At 36.0% G+C, this 22672-nt stretch overlaps 1 long non-coding RNA gene across 1 annotated transcript; it reads left to right on the top strand.

Annotated features, from left to right (window-relative positions):
- The first annotated feature begins 3678 nt into the window (after positions 1 to 3678).
- Positions 3679 to 21275, top strand: LOC150039469 (uncharacterized). Its single transcript, XR_016534369.1, has 3 exons — positions 3679 to 3835; positions 7743 to 7855; positions 21194 to 21275. It is a non-coding gene; the product is annotated as an uncharacterized LOC150039469 (long non-coding RNA).
- The last annotated feature ends 1397 nt before the right edge of the window (positions 21276 to 22672 follow it).

Raw genomic sequence — 22672 nt, forward strand, 5'->3', positions numbered from 1 at the left:
AAGGTCTCCATGTGTTTAAGATACACACAGCCTCTAGGTCATTCTTTTAAAAACATTGCTGTGGTTTGCAAAAGAAAACAAAACAAAATAAAATAATTAACTTCAATTTTCCCATGTTCAACACATCCAAGTATGAGATCAAATTTGAGACCAATCTATACTACATAGTGAATTTCAAATAAATCTGGGCTATATAGTGAGACCTATTTTGTCACAAAAACCAAAATGAAACAAGCAAGTGAATAAATACAATATGTCTACATATGGAACTTTTTATAATGCTTTTGTTTAAGTAAGAATTGTACTGTTCATTCATAAGTAGTCTGATCTTCTTTTAAGTACTGTAGTTTAAACTTAGGGCCATACCTTTTGAGGCTGGAGCTCTGCCATGTAAGCCCTACATCCAACCTGGGATATTTTTTTCAATGTTTTGTTTTGTTTTTTAAGATGGAGTCTAGTGAACTCTTCTAACTGCCTAGCCTTGAACCATAGTCCTACAAATGTCAGCCTCCGGAGTCACTGAATATAAGTGTAAGCCACTGACAACTGGAATTTATTTTTAATTTCATGTTCACTTTGGATTTTTACAACATTATTTATTAGCCAGAAGTCTTGAAAGCTTTGTTGATTATACTCCCATGTTTTAATCTATAAGGCAAACCTTAATCAAAATGAATGCTTAGTGTTAATTTTTTGATCACGTAATGTGTTGGTTAGTCTAATGACCAGTTGATTAACTGGTAATAACCACTTTGCTTTTGGAATATGCTCGGATGAAAACATCTATTAGAAGTCTATGTTTAGTGTTGAAAATAGTGGACATGTCATTCGTGATAGACCAGCTAGATCCTCTTCCTTTGTGGGCCAACCAAAATGCTATCCCTGTACAGTGTGACAATGGACAGATTACTCAGAAGCACTGAAAATACTTTTGAAGAGATGGTCATTGTGTCCCGCTTCCTGCCTTATGCCTCTAGATAAACCTCTCTTACATTTTGCTGCCACTTCTAACAGTCCTTTGCCCCCAACTCCTTGTCTGTTTCATGTATCTAGATTTAGTTATTAATGAGCCTATCAGATGCTGAAACACAGTTCTTATTCCCAGATTACCCTTCCAAAATACCACAACAATTTCTGTTTTATCATTGGCCTATGGAAACAGGAAAGTAAGATTTTGAAAGAAATGGGAAAAAGAAATCCACCCCAGTGACTAAGAGGAATTAGCAATATTATCATTCACAGTCACTGCTGGATCAGTATCTACATTCTGTCTTCTTTCATTGAGACATGTAATTAGGGGATTACAGTCAATATTATTGCAGTGAATAAATGAAATTTCAACCTCAAATGTGACAAACTTGCTTTTGATGGACTCCTAGTGCTCTTAGAAACACAAATGACCAAATGAGTATATTGTGCAGTGGGCAGACTTCCTCTTTATAAGAAGGCTAAGTCTCCTTTGGAGTCACTTGAAACATGTCTAACCTTGCCAGCAAGTGATCATCAGCTAGGTGTTTTTGTAAATAAACATCCAATTTGCAGCAATGATTTTCAGATATAATTATTCAGCTGTGTATAGCACTGATGAATATTAGCAGTATAAAAATAGGCATGTATACATTATTTTAAATGGTGATTAGGAAGCAAATCACTTATAATACTGATGGAAAGAGAGTAAGGATCTATTGGACTTGAATAATTTCATTTACCTTTGAAGTTAAATTTAAATTACAAGACAAACGCCTGTGCAAAAGAACATTTAGACTAATAGCTAAGCAAGAGATATGGTTCCTAGCAGGGAAGCTAAAGAAAAACGTACAGAACTGCTTAAAGTATTTCTTTCCTCAGCAATAGAAACCAAGACAGGTACAGAAATGCTTTAAATAAATCATTTGGGTGGAAAATGGAGAGCCTACAGAAGCAGTGAACTTTAGGGAGACAAGTTTGGTTCACCTCAAAGCAGATGCTGTTCAAAAAAGGGAGTATGTATTTCAGCTATATGAAGGAATTGGTCCTTGGTAGAAATGAGTACATATGTTGAAATGTTGGCAGTATTCAGCCAAGGGAGTACACTTCTTCTTTAAATGATACATATGAGCTTTAAAAATCAGTTGCCTACTATGTGAATCCTATTAGACATTCACAGAAGACAGCCAGAATGGAGTTGAAAATTCAGAGTAGATTGTCAGCTAGAAGGTTCTAAAAGGAAAGGATAATTCCTCCCCTTTCTTTTTTTTTACAGTGCATATATAGGCTAATTCTAGAAGAGGGAAGGAAGAAAGAAGGGATAGAGGAAGGGAGGAAGGGAAAATGGAAACATTGCTTGATAAAAAAAACCCATAGATATGGTTCTATATATAAGAGAGTCTGTGTCTTCTTCATAGAAGAGATATTTAAAATTGTTTTTTGGGGTGGATTTGGTTCATTACTTCAGGGTATGATTTAACCTCAGAAACATTTAGAACATGGCAAAAGGCAAACAAGCCTATTTTGAATAGTATGGTGGTACTTTGCTTTCTATGGGGGTACATTTGAAGAGATTCTTCCGTGAATTTAGTTAGGATCTTGCAAGGGAACAACAAATTAAAATGTTCAGGAGTAGAATGAGCGTGGCACTTTCAAATATGAAGGTAGAGGTCTGTGTTTCTAAGAGGTAGTAGGAAAATGGGAAAGAAGTAAGGGAGTTTTATAGTGGCTGACCATGTGCCTCTGAATGTGTTGCTATTTTACCAGCATAACAATGAGTCAGACTTGTGGTCAGCACTTTCCCTCTTTCCTACCTCTTTTCCAGAAGATGAAAGACCACAACAACTGATGAGCGTTTGCCTTGTTTGATCCTCATCTACCACATCAACCATGACATGAGTATAAAACACCTCATTTGGCATAAAGTCAAAGTTGCATGAAATCTGATTCCAAAATATTTGTGAGATTTCATGTAGCCAAACAAGCAAAACTGCAGGCAAAATACTAAAAGCAATTAGAACAAAAGTATGAATCTGAGTAGTTGCCATATTTTGAGATGAAAATTTTTATATACTGCTGAGACTAACCAGCAAAATATTTTATTTATTTTATTAGAGGTTTGACAAATAACAATTGATCACTTCAGTAAATAATCAGATATATGGTATGTGAGACATTGTGTTTATTGAGTAAGTATGAATGACAAATGAAAACATGTTACATCCATGGAGAAAGCAAGTTATAAAAATGTATATTTAATGCCAGGTATGGTGGCTCACGCCTGTAACCCTAGCTACTCAGGAGGCTGAGATCTGATGATTATTGTTCAAAGCCAGCCCAGGCTCTTAAGACTGTAAGACTCTTATCTCAAATTAATCACTAGAAAACTGGAAGTGGGGTTGTGGCTCAGGGGTAGGGCAGTAGCCTTGAGCTGAAGAGCTCAGGGACAGTGCCTAGGCCCAGAGTTCAATCCCCACAAACAACAAAAAGCATAATATTTAAAAGGTGACTAAAAGAAACTTTAGAAGAATAATGAGCTTGTAAGACATAGAGGAAAGATAAATCTCTAGATTCAGATTGCTGACCAAAATAAAGGTGACTTTACTGTGGATGTTTTAAGGAGGAAGTTATTATCTACAGCAGATCATTGTTCTATAGTCATGTTCATATTCTTTTCTATTTGCAGCTTGTTTGAGAGAGGTTAGACTCATTATTCATCCAAAATGGAATGAAGTAGCATAATGTGGTATCTGCTGATGAGTTGTCCTGATTTTCCAGGGTTCTAGCACTGGACACACTATTGTGGTAATTGCCACCTGCTTTTTGTGTCTCCCACTGATGAAACACTCACCCTTTAGCCTCATGTTTTGTGAGTATGCGTCAATGTTAATATAAATGAATTAAACAAGCAATTAATTAGCCTCACCTTGACAAGCTAGAGTGTAGTAAATACAGGCATTTTTTTTACTTGTAGGTTTTTTTTATTGTAATTAGTAAAAGGGTTACATGATATTTGCCATATAGAAGGTGAATTAATTCACATACATTGATACCCTTTCACATGTCTTGGTACCTATTACCCTCCCCCCTACACCCCCACTTGTCTTGGTTTTCCCCCCTTTCCTATCAAATTTCAAATAACCAAATACAACTAAATTCATTATATCAGATAACAAAGTGAGATACTGTAACAATATGAGATAACAAAGGGACAGCAAAGGAGATGAGAGACAACATAGTACATTAAGGATAACAATCATTTGTTATATGGCTTTTGTTTCAATATCCTAGCATTTTTATTATGTCTGCTAATTACCATCACTTCTTTTAAATTGATCACTAAAATAATTTTAAGTTACGTTGCATTTATTTTTAAAAACACATTAAATTACATATAATACTAAGGTACTTTCACACATATATTATGTAATTTTAAATCCATTTAAAACTTTTTGTCTTAAAATTTATCTTTGTCTATGATAAAAAGCATTCATAATTCTTTCTTTTATCCTTTTGAAAAATCCAGTCTTTCTATTTGTAATTACCCTACTTTACATACTTATTCTTACCTAACAGCATAAACATCAGTATTCCTACTTAGCTTTAAATTCTATAAAATATTTTAAACAATAACAACAATCAGAGAAATCACAGAAGCCTATAATATCACCTATGCAATCCTAGCTGAGACTGTATTTCCACACAATTTTATTTTATTTTTTTAATAATTTTTATTGTATTTAATAAAAGGGTTACATGATATTTGCCAGATAGAAGGTGCATTAATTCACATACATTGATACCCTTCCACATGCACAATTTTAAAACAGAAATTAATCTAAACTGTAATAAACTGGTGCCAGAAACAAGAAAAGAAAATAGGTCAGTGGGTTTGGTGTTCTGCTGCTTATTTTATTTCATTTTCACTAAAGAAAAAATAATTGGCTGCTGAAATTGTTCATGTAGCTACCAGTGCTATTCACAATAAGCATCAGGGCATTTTAATCTTAGAAATGAACTTGCTGGAATTGCATCAGATACAGTGATGGGGACAAAGTCATTACTAGCTGTATATAAACATTTTCTTATATTCCAGACTGCTGGTGCTGCAAGTAGTGGGGGCTGGACAGTAGTTGAGGCTGGGCAGTTGCTGGCTGCTTATAAGCCATGTTTCCCTTTTTTCCTCTTGTATAAGTGGGCCTACATGACTGATTGTTGCCAAAGGAGTGGGAACTGTTGTGATGTTTCAGTTCTCTAATTGAAAAAGGTAAATTAAGAAAGTAAGTCGCACCCTCTCCATACATTTCTTCATAATTTATCTGATTGTCTAACACAAAGGATTCTAAGCTATGTCGGGGGGGGAAAGGAGGGGGAAGCAGGGAGAGAGGGGAAGAAAGAGAGAGGGAGGGAGAAAGAAAGAGAGGGAGAAAGAGACAGAAAAAAATAGAGCTACATAATTGAAGTTTAGACTAAGGAAGGAAATAGCATCTACTGGTCAGAAACATCTATCAGGAGTTATATCATCAAAACATTAATATATACTGCCAAAATGCAGCAGTATATTTTTATGTTAAGTAGAGTACTCTCGTCACTAATACATACAGCTACTTTTGAGTCATTCTTTCAGTGACTTACCTAAGACAGTTTATTGTCAAATCCCCGTAAGTTGGGGGGATGAGGAAAATAAGCAAGTTGATTAAACAGTTTACAATTCTGGATCCAATTGCATCTAATATCACCCACTTATTTCCTGCATTCTATTTTTCCTCCGTCTATGCCTGTTCTTTTTTTTTCTATTTTTCTCATTCTGTTTCTAATTGTGTCACCTGAAAACCTGCCGAATAAATGCTAGGCTATAAGGTACCCTATAAACTAAACAGAAAAGCTTAGATTATTTGTAATTGGTAATGGAAAGTAGAGTTGACTACCAGCCAAATGGGACTAGAATTTAAAGCATAAAATTTGGGCAGGGGCTGGCAATGTACCTTAGTGGTAGACTGCGTGCCTAGCATGCATGAAGCCCTGGGTTCAATTCCTCAGTACCACATATACAGAAAAGGCTAGAAGTGGTGGTTTGGCTCAAGTGGTCGAGTGCTAACCCTGAGCAAAAGAAACTCAAAGACAGTACCTGGGCCCTGAGTTCAATCCCCAGGACTAGCAAAACAAACAAAAAAAGAATTAGGCCCTTCAGGGTAATATTGTTTATATGCAAAATCATCTTAGGGAACCTGTCCTAGTAAAAGTTTGAGAGTATTAATAGTATAACATTGAAGAGACACCAGAGCAAGGTGGCTCACACATGTAATCCTAGCTACTCAGGAGGCTGAGATCTCAGGATCAAGGTTCAAAGCCAGCCCAGGCACAAAAGAAAGTGGGGTTTAGCTCAAGGGTAGGGTGGTAGCCTTGAGCTGAAGAGCTCAGGGACAACACCCAGGCCCAGGGGTAGGGCAGTAGCCTTGAGCTGAAGTGCTCAGCAACAGAACCCAGGCTGAGTTTAAGCACCATGACCCACAAAAAAATGAAGAGGGATAATCATTCTGCATAGAAATACTTTGACTTATTAATAGTTGTATAAAACTGTATGCATGATTTAATTAAAAGTTACATAAAATGTAAGTGCTGAAACACTTGTCTTATAAAATATAAATGAGGTACAGTCACAACCTCTTTTCATTCTTTTCCATTTTCTTAATGACTTACATATTATAAACCAAAAATACATTTTTCGAGGAACCTAAGCCTAATAGATAAGAGTTTGGCCAATTTATGTGATATTTTACAGCTAACTTTAATTATGACTCTAGCTGTACGCATGAAAAATTGAAGGCTGAAGTATAGAGCCTTTGGCCATGCCATAATAGATTTCTACAGAAAATGCCAAACTAGGCTCCAAAAACAAGAACCATCCTCAATAACTTTCACACAAACTCAGTCTGACAAAAGGGAAAGTTGAACTCCAAATGCCTGGAATGTGGGAAATGCCAAGAATCCCTTCAGAGCATTAGCAGAGTTGCAGTTAGGAAGAATTTCTGCTTACAAAATTTTCTTCCTACTTCACCTTGAGGGCAGAGAGATGGAGTGTTAAGACAGTTTACGCAAAAGCTCCTTCAGACACTGAAATCCCTTACCCAGTATTTAGATATTTTGTGTATCCAAGATATCCAAATGAGAGATCATAGGCTACCACACAGAATAATTATTGAAATCACTGGAGATACTGAGGCACAGAAGTGTGACTAGGTCATGAGGGCATCTAGTCACCACTTTCTTCTAGACTTATCTCATATCCTGCAATGACTCCCTGAGCTTTATGTCACATACAGCCTTTTTCTCACTGTAGGCTCTATGTCTCTGCAATGATTAATCAAAATCAAAGTAGTTTCCCTAACAGGAAAATGGTGATTGTATAGCTGATCCCCAGGGAAACATTTTCAGTTTAAAAAGCCCACATAATCGCAGTGCAATTCTTTCAAGTTCAAAAAGCCTATCCATCAATAGTGAGTTGAAGCCAAACTCTTCCTGGGAGACTGTAGGAAAGGAATTGATTTTGTGGAGTTTCCCATAAACATTAATTACTATTCATCCATGAACTTCAGTTGCTTCTTGACAGTGGTATACTCTATGTGTGACAAGCAACTATTCATATTTATCTATTATTAAGCTTTTCTGTCTTGGCTTTATACTCATTAGAAAATTTCCATTACATTATTTGAAAATGTATCACCTGACTCCCAAGGCAAATGTTGATATGGTATGCTTTCTTTTTTTTCTCTCAGAAGACATTTGCTGAACTTCAGCTATACTTTGAACACACTGGTTGGCTTCTAATGCAGTGTGACTGGGATAAGGTCAAAAGAGCAGCTTGGACCATTGCAGCAGGATGTCAAAGGTACATGACACAGAATCCATCTAAGAGTCAAGGACTTAACTTCTAACCCATCATATGGGCCTATGAGAACAATGCCTGGAGAACAATAGGCGATCAAGAATATTGGTTCACAGATGGATCATAAGATGAAATGAGCATGGGGCTGAAATGTGAAGGCTCAACTCAGTCCACACTACAATAGTGTGATGAGAAAATATAGGTCTCAGTCTAGTGGGTAAATAGATCTGTCCACTGAAACCAGATGTTTGAGTGCGGTCTACTCCTTGTTTCTTTTGGTCATTTGTTTAATTTTGTTAAGAAAGGCGAAGTTCCTCACATAAGGTTGGGATTATGAAGATAACATTATTGCATAGTTAGAATTCAAGATTCTCACCTCAGTAACAAATGTGACTTTGGGGTAGTTGCCTAAACTTATTTCAATTTCAACATCACGAAAGGGTATATTTCAATAACCAATTACACCATGTTTAAAATGATGACATACCGATGTAAACTGAGCGACTTCCATGAGTTTTGTATCCTCCTCCGAGGCTGTCCCCTTCCCAGCATGATGACTGCCCTCATGCTTTGTGTGTCCCCCATCTTAGCAACTTACTCTTTCTTATCTCTTCTAAGCCAGTTTAGATCTATGGCCCTCATTTGCTTTGGGATTTTCCTTCAAATTTCTGAAGATTAATAGGATGTATTTTAATCTCATACTTTATTTCTTTTAACCTTTTCTATTGATATCTACACATGAAAGAAAAAATTAAAATTTGCCCCATGCCATTGACATACACACATCACACACACACACACACACGCGCGCACACACACACACACACACACACACCATGGATACGTCCATTTAAACTAAACATATGCCAATATTTCAAGGATGTATATTGGAGAAGAGGAAAAGTAAGATATTTCTTTTGTAATTCTGTGTTAGGAGACTGATGAGAGTTTACCTGTCAGTTAGCATGTTAGTTGGTGCCCTCTGGCAGTCCAGTAATCCCTGTCACTGTGCCCTCTAATAGTATAGGAACTACTAAGCACTAAATAATTAATTGTGTTCAAGATTAATTATAGTAAAAATTAATTACATTTAAAACTTTACATCCCTGTGGTGCGTAAGTATCCTAGTCAAATATCGACCAGCCACATGTTTCCCTTGACTGCCATGTTAGACAATATGTTTTTAAAAGCATTTCTACTATTGCTGAAGTGTTATTAGACAATCCTGATATTAGAACTTGCAAATAGATCCAGGGGGATGTTGTTGTATGATTTCTATCAGAGTTTATATGGGAGTATTATGTAGTTGAGATATGGCTTCTCTCTCAGGATTATCTATATTTGGGATGTTTCAGAGGACAGAAGAATCTTAGAGATAATGAGAAAAATGACAGTTTGCAATAAATACATGATTGTACCATTTCTGCCATTTTTGCTGTATTTTTTCAAACTGCATATTGTGAGCTATTAGTGTTTTTATGAAGTCGCTTTACATTATAATGGTAAGTTTTAAGAAAATAAATTAGAACTCCATCAAAGACAAATGAGAATAGTACATCATGTATAAATAGAGCGAACGTTGTCTCATTAAAGTTTTAATTTGGTTTTGCATCATAGAATTGTGATGTGAAATGATTGCCTACTGAGGGTCACATTTAAAAATGTTTCAGAGTAATTATAGAAAAATCCCATAGGGTGGGCATCTCTGTATGTTTTTTTCCATATATTTTTATTGTAATTAATAGAAGGGTTACATTATATTCACCAGATAGAAGGTGCATTACTTCACAAACATTGATACCCTTTCTCATGTCATGGTCCCCATTTCCCTCCCTCCCCTCCCCCGGCTCATCTTGATTTCCCCTGGGAATGCACAGTGTGTCAATTGCCAAGGAATAAGAGCTATTTTATTACATATCTAGGAATGTACATGTTACTAATATAAAGACATTCTCAAGCTTTTCTTACAATGCGTTACTAAATTTGTTAGCAATATCAAAAATTACCGTATTTCTGTATAGATTTCTGAACATGCTGTCTTCTTACACCTCAACTTTTATCTACCACTTTTGTCATGGTGAATTTTCTTACCTTTTCTCAAAGTCTCCAGTAATGTGGTCATGCAGCAGCATTTAGCTTTCTTTTATCTCTGTATTTCTCCCCCTCTGAATTTATATTTTGAAGCCTTTATAATTGAAGACATGGTCTCTAATGAGATAATTAGGTTAAAATGAGGTCATTAAAATAAGCTCTACTCCAATATAACTGTTATTCATATAAGAGAAGAAAATTAGGACATAAACACACACAGAGGAAGACCATGTGGTTCAGAAATTGTCTATAAACCTAAAATGAGGCCTCAGAGGAAAATTGTCCTGAACACCCCTGAACTCAGTCACCTAGAGCCAAGAATTGTCATGGCAGCCAACTCATACTGTCTACATCTTCTTTTTTTCTTCCTAAGTTTAAATGAATGTATATAGCATGTATTTCAAAGGTCTTTAGTTTCAAGCAACTTTGTTCCATTCAATTAAATAATGATGCTGGAATATAATAAATATAACTTCAAATAAAAGAAAAAGTTCATAGTATTATCCTCCTACAGGAATATAGAAAGGTGTTAGGATTTGGGAAGATAAAACTAAGAGGTTCGAAACTATTTTCAGTTTTTTGTGTGTCTCCTTTACACTCATTCAAAAGTAGAGAACTTATATCCCCTGGGAGAAGAATGAGGACACTAAGTTACAGTTTAACCAAAATTCTAGATGAAGACTAAAATGAAGTAAAAAAAATCAATATTTCCTAACCAGAAAAACTAACAGATGTTAAATAGAGACAATGTAAAACAGTTTAAGTTTATTATTTCATACTGGTAATTAACTTGGGTTATATTATACGTGACCCATATATAGGGTATAAAACATTTGGCAAAAATTAACACCGTTTGAAATAATTCAAAGTAAATTTGAATTTTGTTCAGGTACTGAACAGCCAATCATCAGAATAAGAAAAGTCTGAAAATTAGTGCACAGAAAATATATTTTCAACATAGTTTATTTACTATAAATACCTAGGGGTTATGTGAAAATTTAAAAACAGCCATTTTCAGTTCTTTGTTTCATTCTTGAAATTCAAATAAAGGGAGGATAAAATATTTAAAGGTTATCATCTGAGTAGAGTCAACAGGCCCCAAAGTTTCCCCTAGTTTTTTAGAAGACATTGTTATAATGATAATATCATCTACTTTAGCAATTTCAACTACTTTCCATGGCCTAGAAAAAAATACATATTTTCCCAAAGGCCCCATAAATTGGAAAAGGCTTCACTTGAACATCTGCTATTCCATTTATTTTTGGTCTTGACCTAACAAGCAGTTAGAGACTGTTAAGGGATTGGGCTGCATAGTTACCTTCTGCCATTTCAGAATGATTGCTGCCTTCGGGTGTAGCTGCTCTTCCACCACAGCTTCCTTCTGAGTCTGATTAACTGGAAAGGGGGATGCATACACGAATAGGTGCAGAGGTCCAACATTTGTTTTTCTCAAGGCATATCATTTAGTGAGAAGACCAACAGTGGGATAAGCTATATAAAACATGGGAAGCCTACCGAGTTAAAGGTTTGGTTTTGACTTTTAAGATGGTAGCAGAGTCACAGTAGTAACAGTACTCACATTTAATGTACATGTTTGGAAACCGTATGAAATAACTGGAGGGGAAGACGTGGGGTTGGAACAAGTCGGGGCAGAATGGTGGAAGGTGTGACATTTATCAGGATGCCTCGTATTCCTAAGTTGACATGGAGAATTGAAACCTTTCTGTGAAACTACTTAAGATACATTAAAATAAATATATCCATAAAATATTATGTTAGCAGAAAGGAAGTAGAACCTAATCCCATGAAGCAAAGTTGAAAATGGAGCTTGGGCAGCACACTGATAATTGAGAACCTGACTTCTGGAATTGAAGCCCCTTTACACCACTACTTCATAAAGATACATAAATATTTCAAAGGAATGCATTCTCACATAAATGATTGGTATTAATGCTTTTTAAAACAACTGGTGCTATGGAGAAAAATATATAATTTCAGAAAAAAACACATATATATAATTAAGATTCAGAGTGAGTACACTGGATATTTCAAATGTCTTACCGCTTAAAAAATCTTTGAATAATTAATCAGGGCTCTAAAAATATTACTAACATTCCTGAAATGGCAAATGCTGGGTATTATAATAGGCTTTAGGGTTCTGGCAAACGAGGACACACAAAATGCAGTCAAACCAGAATTACCTATAAATGATGATTGGTTTAGTGTGGCTGTTGCAGGTAACACTTGAGACATACATATCATAAAATGTTACTTGTTTTTAATTTAAAATGCAGAATTAACTAGTTTCTCTTTGGTATATATGGAGTGCTATTCACAAGGAAAATCCAACTCAGTTCCAGATATTTCTAAGAATTGATTATTTAGTCTTAGAAAAGTTGTGGTGTTTGGTTTAGACTTAAAATTTATGGCTGGATTAATTGGGGAGCAATTCTGGCCTTGAGACTCATCTTTTAAACTCTAGTAAGTCTTAAGATTGGCACCCAAAATACCCTTGACCTTTCTTGATGTGCTTATTGGCTTCTCACATCAGTCAGAGCCAATGCTATTTGGAACACCGTGCTTTAATTTAAACAAATTGTGGATTGATGTCTCCAGTAATAAGATGGATGTAGGAACTATTACTAACTCCTCTGAAGTACTTGAAGCATGCAGTGTCATTACTTTGGATATACTCAATAAATTTTAACCTAATAAAATTTCCTTGGATTCATTCAAAAGTGAATACTGCAGTGGCTGTGTAAGACACATTTTGACTCCTCTCCCCCTACAAAATCCTTAACAGAAAGCTTCATAATAAGAGAGGCTGAAAATGTTTTGGTTGGGCAAGACTTTGCTCAGAGAGGGGAATAACTGTACATTCTGCTTGTGAAAACAAATGCTTCAGGTCTACTTTCTTATGCTCAGTGAGAGAAGGTTGAGTAGCTAGGATTACAGGTGTGAACCACCAGGCCCATCATAAAGATACATATAATGGTTGATGGAGGAAATGTGCTTTGACAGAAATTTGTGGCCACAAATCATGAGCAGTAATTATAAGCTCAGTAAATACTATGAGTTTGAAATGACTCGGGACTGCTAATAGACTTGTGGAGGAGTGAGCGGAGCACTGCATTTGCTATTGATTGGTTGGCTCCCACAGAGTACCCAGTTACAGAACTCCTCAAGGCCTCTTGGTAAATGATAGAATCCTAGCAAGCTGCTGAAAACAGTTTTTGTGAGGAGTTAGTGTTTACTGGCTAAAATACCCTTTAAACTGTCTCTGTGTATAATAGGAATCTGTTTTAGATGTGTACTAAAATGATGAGATAAGAAGTTTGGCTCCAATTAAGAATACATTATGTTCCTTTGCCATACCAACTTTTCTCTAGAAATAGATTCAGTGCTTAAATATTGTAGACTTGTTTTTTTCATTCCAAGAAACTTTATATCAACAAGAGACCTGAAGTACCTTTCTAAACCTCCTGGGATGATTGATTGCTTCTGTTACCCCCGCAGCGAGAACAGACTTCCAAGTAGCTTGCTTCCTTACCATGATGTCTGCTCTCCCTTGGGCCCTGAGGCCCCACCCAGATTCAGTAGATGAGATAAATGGCTGAAAGGACACAGCATATGGAACCCAGGACTAGATTATCAAGCCAGTAAGAATACCAATGTACTCTATAAAGAAGGAAGGGTTTGGATACTGGAGACTATGGTACAACTTCCTCAAAACAGTCTAAGAACAATTAAAGTAGCTTGCAAAAACAGGTCTCAATATAAATGTTACTAGACAAACCATTTTGAAACAGGTGTCATTTCTATAGATTCAGCATTCATGAGTATTAAATTTTATTCCACTTGTTTATTTAGGCAAAATGACTAATTGTTACTCTATCATGTTCTATTAGAAGTTATTGTACTCAGCTGCTAAAGTCTAAGTGTGACTGGGCTATTTAACTTACCTAATAATTGTTGTTTCTGAATCTCTTCTTGCATCAGTCCTTTGAAATTTGTCTCTACACTGGAAAATGCAAAATAAACCTCTATGGTATTCTTATGACCTATATTTGGCTATAGAAATGTAGAAGGTACCATGTTCACCTCATTTTACTTATCAGTAAAACCATAGCATAACTGCCAGCTTGTGGGCATTCCATTGTTTTGAAAAGTAGTCCACAGATTTTTTTTAAAAAAGAATGATTAATTTAAAACAAAGCAATGAAGAATGAAAGTAAAGATTAAAAATACATTTGCAAGGAAAATGTTGTGAAAGTACAGTCCTAAAAATAGAAATTACTGCCATTGGGAAAACTACTTAACACCTTCTGCAAGTATAAATAATTCCTCCACCTTCTAATCATAAGAATTCTCTCATTAGCTGACAAATAAAGGTGAGGAATACTATTTGCAGCACCTATGCAAACTAAGGTGAATTTAATGAGACTGGGGTAGTGTGATATTTTTCCTCTGAGAGAAGCTGAAACTTAGGTGTTAAGAGATCATCAGATCTGCTTTGCAAAGCCAGAGCTGTGCAGTAAATAAGCAGCTGCCATATCCAGTGAATTCTGAGGGGAAAATAAAACTTTCCAGATACAGATGGCCATTTTTATTCAAGGTATTTTGAATATAGGGATAGTCACCTGAGAAATGGAATTAATAGCCCTCAGAAATATCTTCTTTCAGCTTGAACTATGACAAAGTCTCAAGTTTCTGCTTCTGTGTGATGTATAGAAACTTGCTGTACCTGGAAACAGGCCCATCATGAGTGAGTCTAAACTCCTTCAAATAGCTATTTACAGAGTAGATTTCATCAGACTTTTCCTTGGGAAGTAATTTTAAGTAGTTTCTCTGTTTCTGAAATAGTTTGCTAGCTTTTTCCCCCTCCCATTTTATGAATGAAGAAATTTGAGTAATTGAGAGGCTATAGACCTGCTCTTAGCAGGATTGCTGGGAGACCTCCATGCTCAAGTACATTACAAGTATTGAGTCATGGCCCCAAACCACTTTCTTAGGCTAATCTCAACCAGAGCAATGACCTAAACAGTGAACAGGATTCTAGATAAACAGAAATTTGGGTGAGAGCTTTGACTAGCAAATCCTGAAGAAAATTATATAAGTAATGCTGAAGACCAGTTTGCTTTTTTTCCCCCATTATTTTCTTGGGCTACATCCTGCTTGCGAAAGTCTTTTGAAGGTCAGAATTAATAATAAATTGCAGTGAGAAAATGTACTTGAGACCTTCTAAAAGCACTCAGAATCTAAGGGTTGAACACGCTTTAGTAGAGGTTTTGAGAAGAGCTCAGCAGGGCGGAGAAAAACAATAAACAATACTCCTTGATAACCCTCTGGCTTTTTCTAGCAGTAGATTATGTTTTTGCACAAGCTATCTATTTAAGCATCAAGAAATGTTACTTGTATTTCAGTAGCTTGGAATTTTATTTTGTTACACAGTATTTTAAAATTGATAAAAGATTTTTACTCAGAGACGAGTCAAGAACAAAGGAACAAAAGGCGCATGGTATCCTCGATATGTGGCTATTAGATCCAAACAGTACAAGAGTAAAGACTCAATAGTTGCATACCCAATGCTATGGACATGATATTGGAGATAAACACAACTACATAGATATAAAAACCTATGATTCTATAGACATGTTTTATTACATAATAATATGTATCTACGATATATGAACCCTTACCCTAATTTTGATTATGTTCTAAACACTAAGTGCCAGTGATTGTATATAGAGATTCCTTTCTTGAATACTTGTTTGTTAAACATGTCATTTGAAATATGATTTAAAAATCAATGTTAATAATTTTTTTTAAAAAATTTTTACTCAGCTAATGAAATAATTTTGAGTTGGAATTTTATTAAATTAAATGAAGTTTTTTCAAACTAATTTTTATTATGTAAAAACCAGAAGAAAGCTTCAAAATGAATGATAAACCTAATTTGAAAGATAATTGGAAAAGTGAATAAATTTGACACAATCTGACCTTAACTTCTATGCTTGTAACGTATAATCATATTTGACTTCCAGAAATAGGTTTTTGTAGAATTCTGAAAGTTAATACTGAAAGTTAATACTGCAAGTTAATACTGCACATCTCACAACTGCTGGCAGACTTTGCTTAGAGACTCATTGAGTCATTCAAAGAGATGGGGATGGTTTCCTATTACACTCCTATGGTTCAGACTTGACCATTCTGTATTTTGTTCCTCTTCTTGAAAGCAGTTATAAATTCAGGGCATCTTAATCAATGTCATCCCTTTCAATGTGTCTTACCTACCCCACCCAGCCCACTTCTTCCCTTGCTTAATTTAGTTAGTTGAAATAGGTTTTCAATGACATTGCAATTTACATGAAAATAAAATCAAGCTTTCCCTGACGTCGTTTTCCCCTGTACACATTGGTTATTGAGTATGTGGTCTTACGCTACAGTTCTATGTCAGGTTCTGCCAATAGTGTTTGAACCTTTGGTGCTTTCTTCCCTGTTTGATCAGGATGATCTGGGTGCCATGGAGGCTTCTTTTTTTTGCCAGTTCTGGAGACTGAACTTAGGGCCTGTACACTGTCCTTGGACTTTCTCAAGGCTAGAGCTCTACCACTTGAGCCACAGCACCACATCCAGCATTTTTCTATGTATGTGACACCAAGGAGTTGAACCCGGGTCTTCGTGCATGCTAGGCAAGCCCTCTACCACTAGGCCAAACTCCTGGCCCCCGCGGAGGCTTCTTAAATCACTGCTTGCATTTTTTATTAACAAAAACTTTCCTATGACTTTCCAGCTGAGCATCTAAAAATGCAGTTTTTTCTCCTCAAAAATGTTCTGAGAGGATGCTTTAGACAAAAAAAAATTAGAAAGGAACACCTTCCTCGGTTAGATATGACAATGCAATTAAAATTTTTGCATTTGCAGTATTCTGTCTGGATAAAAGATTCCCCCCCCCAGGAAAATGTGGATGATGTTTTAATTTCCCCATGGCCTTTCAGAATTCTGTTAGCACTGAAAAAAAATTTCAAAGTATTATTTCTTACCATAAGTTTGAAAATACTTTTTATTTCCTCCTGCACATAATGTTTAAGTTCACTTTTCTCCTATTAGCTTCTTTCTCCAGAAAGAATAGTTTCATTTAGTTATCATGAGCTTATACTTTTGTCACTTTCTTATTGATACACATTAATGTACAAAGCAATGGGTTCTGCTGTGACATTCTGAATGTTCATTTCATGTCAACTCCCTTTTAAAAGTAATTGTAATTTTAAAAATTATTGTAAAGGGGATGTACAGAGGGGCTACAGTTCGGTAAAAAGTACATTTCTTTTTTGGGTAATGTCACCTCTTCCCTTGCTCTCTCTCAGGCTTTCCCTCCCATTCCCCCACTCACAAGTTGTACACAACTTGTATTCAACAATTTTCAGCATAGTGTCCAGTGAGCCCCACTGCTGCATTTGTTTATCCTTTGTCTCTCCATTTCTGTGCCTCCCTTCAAACTCCCACAGACAGATAACCAGACAGAACAAAATGGAAAGACAAGAGAAACTAAAAAGAAAAAAAACCCCTCACTTTCATTTCCTGAAGTTCATGTGGATATATATTATTTTGGATGATCAGATGCACATAGGCAGTGTGCCTTTCTGTTCTTCTCCTGTCTCCTCCTTTGGTTTCACTATATGTGAATGCCTAGAGACCTGTATAATTTCTTATGCCCAAGTATTTTAGATCTAGTTAATTTTTGTGCTTTTTTAAAAAACTATCTTTAAGTAGTTGTACAAAAAAGGAGTTGCCACTTTATGTATCAACCTCTTTCTTAACTCCCCTTTCCCTTTCTATGTCTTCTCTAATCTCAGATTTTATATGAGAACACAAAATACTACCCTTGCAAAATCAAGCCTGTGGTTTATGTGCCACACACAAATCTCCATTTCCTCACTACCACTCAGAAGAGAGAAGACCATGGTTACAATAACAATACTTCAAAGACAAACTATACATTTAAGTATGGTAAATAAAAATCAGAAACAATAATAAGAATAGAAAAGTAAGAGATTGGGCATGTGTAGGATACACTAGGAATTAAAATCATCAATGCTTATATTAAAAATGAGGTGGCAGGAAAAGCAAAAAGAGGGGGAAGAAATAGTGTTCTGGATCTGGAATAGAAATGTGAGGAGAGAGGTAAAGTCCCCCTGTGTGCTGGAAGTGGAGGATTGAAGACAGAAGAAAGAGAAGGTAGCGAATAGGCTCTTAACACTGCTGAATAAAGGTGGGTAAATTTCTCCTTTTTCTTCATTTCCTCTTCCTCCTCCTCCTCCTTCTCCTCCACCCTGAAGCCTCTCCTTTTCCTTTTCTTCTTCCTCCCTCCCTTCCTCCTTCTCTTCTTCTTTCTCCTATTTCTTTCTCCTTCATTGCCTTTGTCAGAGACCCAGAAACTTCAGGGGAAATAGGTCATTTACAGAAGGATCTTGGGAGGTCTTCCCAGGGTTATGCCCTGGCCTGAGACCCACAGTTTGATTTACAACTATGTTTGCCTAGCAAGTACACTGATTCTCATTAGGTTCCGTATGTAAGTTGATTTGGGGAAAAAAAGTAAGAGGATGGAGAACATTGGGGGAAATTAGAATTTCCTAAAGCCATCCATTAGTGCTGTGTTGCTGCTAGGACTGAGTGTTTTACAAGCTGACAGTCACCTCAAAAACTTAAAGGAAAGCAGTTTCTATAGCAACAGTGGAACCATTTGAAGTGTGACTAGATAATCTTTTCTTATAACTAAGAAAGCAGAGATATGGAAATTCATTAAAGATATATTTCATATCTTCTACCTAATGCATATTCAGGGCAAGTATACTCTTTGACATGTCAAATATCTTGCTGCCATCTCAGTGCATTAAATACTGATGCATCTTAATGGTTTGATTAGCTTCCCAAGATGAATTTTGGCTGCTAGTAATCATGATTAAGGATATGTATTCTGGACTTGATTGCCTTGGGTTCAAACACTAATACTCCCAATTTTAGTTCATTGCTATATCTGTTCCTGAGTCTTTTATCTTTAGAATGAAAACAAATAAATCTACTCTGAATATTTGTAAGCCTTAAAGAAGTGGAAATATATGAGCAGTGTCTTGTTGGTGAAAATAGCTTAACATACACTGCCTACTGTAAATAGCAAGTCTTTCAGAAATGGACTGGCTTCCTGTTTTCACAGATAAAACTGGAATTCATAGTCCATTTAAATAAATGCAACTACAGTTGGCTCAACTTTCTAACATTTCTATTTGATCCAGGCATCCTCACTGGCATAGTCAGTAATACAAGATGAGCACTGTGTCATTACTTCCTTTTAAGTTACATATTTGCCCAGTAGGCCAGGGGAATGATGTGCTGTCAACCCCTTTTCAGGGTCCACTGGTAGAAGGAACATGGGAAGGCAAAAGGCCCCTTTGGTGGAAGCTTACAATCAGTCTCTCTTGTATTCTCTGCATGACTCCTCATACTCTAGCCTTGGCTTGGTTTCTAGAATAAGAAAGGGTCCTGCTTCAGGATTTCATGAGTACTATTCCTTCACGGGCTCATTTTCTTTTCTTGGTTCTTCCGATAACTGAATGTTTGTAATCACAACAGTTTCAGCCCAGATGTTGTCCCTCTTTCAAAAATTGTTTTGCCAGATCATTTTGTATCAAATCAATCCATTAAAAATTCTTAGTGTATTTACAATTTGTGATGATTGACTTAAATTAACTTGTGGAGCTGCCTGCCTCATGGATTCAGGTTTCATGCAGGAAGTGACTGGTTTCTTTCTAGTGAGGGATGTAGGCACTTAGTAAGTGAATGATTGAAAAGAGTGGACAGGCACACAGAAGAGTAAGTCCTCATTTGGACCAAGATTCTACTGAGTTCTTAAAAGAAAAATGGGCAGTGCGAGATAGGTGATGTAGAACTCAAGAGAAGCATAAGGGAACATATAAAGGATTTCTTTTGAACCTGAACACATAACTACCAGGTCAGGCTTCCTATTTCCTGCACACCCTTGAAAACTGCTTCTCCTTGTCTCACTTCTGTTATTGGGTAACTTTTCCTTTCACAGTCCTCCCATTCCAATCTTGTTATCCTCCTACTTATAGAAATGAGGTGCCACCCTGTAGCTCTAAAGCAGAATATTTTGTTAAAACATTCACATCCACAGCCACAGGGGATTGCTTAGATAGCACAATCATGTTTATGTAGCCAGGAGCAAGAAACGATGACTTTCCACTGGAGGAGATCACTTAGCTAAGAGCTATGGGCTTCCATTAACCGTGATAACCACAGTCTAATTTCACTGCGGAATGAGAGCTGTGAGATAATTAGGAAAAGTGCAGGCCAGAATGCCAGTGCATATTTCTCCTAAATTAATACAGCCTCATCAAATAGGTTATATTAAAAACAGACACTGTATGAAACAAGATCATTGATTGTCTTAATTAATATGAATCAGCAGGCAGAGTCAGGGCCTACATTAACCTTGGCAGTGGTTGAGAGTCTGGGGAAACTTCACTGAGCAAAACTGACTTGGAGGAAATAAATCTGTGCTCCGAGTCTGGATATTGTGCACTGGAGCATCTGTTCTGATCTCCATGTCCAGTCCAAAGGGTCTCCTTGGTAGGCCAAGGGAGGAGAGCAGACCATACAAAACAAAAGTCTCCATTATGGGTCAAAGTTCACAGGTGGAAATAAACCAATAAAATGACAATGTCTAACATCTTTTGAATAAATAGGATTCCAAAAATTAAATCTTGAGGAGAATGGGCAAAAGATTAGAAGTATTATTGATCAAAATTTCTAAGCAATATATGGGTCATTTCCAAATGCTTCTGATAATTACAGTGGCTATGTATCCCAAGGGAAATTAGTTTCAAAGTCCTTCCTTTCTTTTCCTTATGGGTTTTTTTGTTATTGATATCTTAAGATATTTTAATTTCTAGGAGGAAGAAATTTTTGTTCTGTTTTGAATGATATTCCAAGAAATTCTTAGTTATTTCAAGCACAGCCATTTTTAGGTTGCCATATTTAGCAAACATATATGAACTGCCCAGTAAAATTTTAATTTTAGATAAACATGCAATATTTAAGACATCCTTGAACTGAAAATTTGGTTCTTAAATTCCAATTTAGTTGAGAGTCCTTTATTTTATCTGAAAAACTATATGTGGCTTTTATATTTCTGAAACCATATTTTCTTTTTCTTTCCTTTGTGGTTTTTAGAGAGGATTTCAAAATGTATTCCAGGGTGACCCTTGAATTCATGATCCTCCCGTCTCACCTTTCAAAACCTTGTTTTACAGGCAAGAACCACTACTGTGTTCACATTGTTTTTAAGAGGAGTATCTACTTCATTTGCAGCGAAGAAGACTAGAATGTGTTAAACAAAGTAAAAAGTTCTATAAAATTGCAGAGCAGTACCTAATATTTAATTTAGTTAATTGGTGGGGATGTAAAATATGTAAGGTTCACTTTAGACTTATGTCATACATTGGATGTGATGGGCCTGGATCTGAGGACCAATGTGTCTCATTTCCAGAGCTTGTTCTCTTTCAACTTGTCTTCTTGCTTGCTCTTCAGGCCCAATGTTTAGTACTTGAGTTCTAGTATGGACATTTGCGAAAGTGTTCTGAGATTTCAGGCAAGTCCTCTAATATTTCTATGCTTCATTCTCATAAAGTACAATGTCTTGCTAAATATAAATTGCTCTGAAACATTTGTTGAATTGAATTGGGTACTCATTTGCATATGGATTATAGGGAGGGTTGTGGTATACAGCAGAGGGATTGAGAGTTCAGGTTTTCTGGTCCACTGACTCAACTCTGGGCTTATTTAATTTCTTTACACTCTGTTTTCTCAATGATAAACACGCCATAATAGAATAACTAAGCCACCACATCATTATAGAGGATAGAATACATTTTAAGAACACCTACCATGGAACTAAGCTTTTAACAACTGCTCTTTAAATTTCAAATATAGGAGATTATAAATGAGCAAGACACATTGAAAAGTTTGGGTGCTGAATAAAAAAATACAACGAAAATAGGACTTGCTTTTAATCCTTGCTCCGATGGGGGTAATCAACCCTTTCCAACATTTTTGGGACTCACCAAACTTACATTTCTGAGTTCACCTTTGTAATCAGAATAAAGGATATAATTTTTTCTAGCTTTCCTTAGCTAGATAGTCCCTTTCCTTTGAGTATCTGTGACTACTTTTTATCAAGACTTAGACATCTGAGAATGTGGTAGAGCCAGAAAGAAAAAACAGGGTGCACATACCAACATCTATAAGTAGATGATAGAAGAAAGATGGCCTTCCATTCTGTAATGTCACGATATCACCTTCTTTAGGAGTTAACCTATGTTTGGGAGTTTTACTCTGTGAGTTAAGAGAATATTTTATGTCGTTTTTAATATAAACTATATCACTCACCAATGTGATTGGTAAAAACTAATCTTCAAAGTCTAAGTAATGGCTCTGAATAGCACTGAATTTTATTTTCTTTTGTCATGATTGAAGTTTCTCTTCCCCAAACTGCCAAGTATTTATTGGAATATAAAGAATAATTTATGAATAGATCTACTGAGCAAAGATTAACCTTTTTCTTTGTTGCAAAACCCTAAGTCCACTGGAGTGAAGCTCTAGGAGAATTAGAATGCAAGAGCTCATCAGCTTCTGTTGCAACTATAAAGAAAA

Source organism: Megascapheus bottae, unplaced genomic scaffold, assembly GCF_031878675.1.
Source record: "Megascapheus bottae isolate mThoBot1 unplaced genomic scaffold, mThoBot2.hap1 HAP1_SCAFFOLD_106, whole genome shotgun sequence".
Lineage (NCBI taxonomy): Eukaryota > Metazoa > Chordata > Mammalia > Rodentia > Geomyidae > Megascapheus > Megascapheus bottae.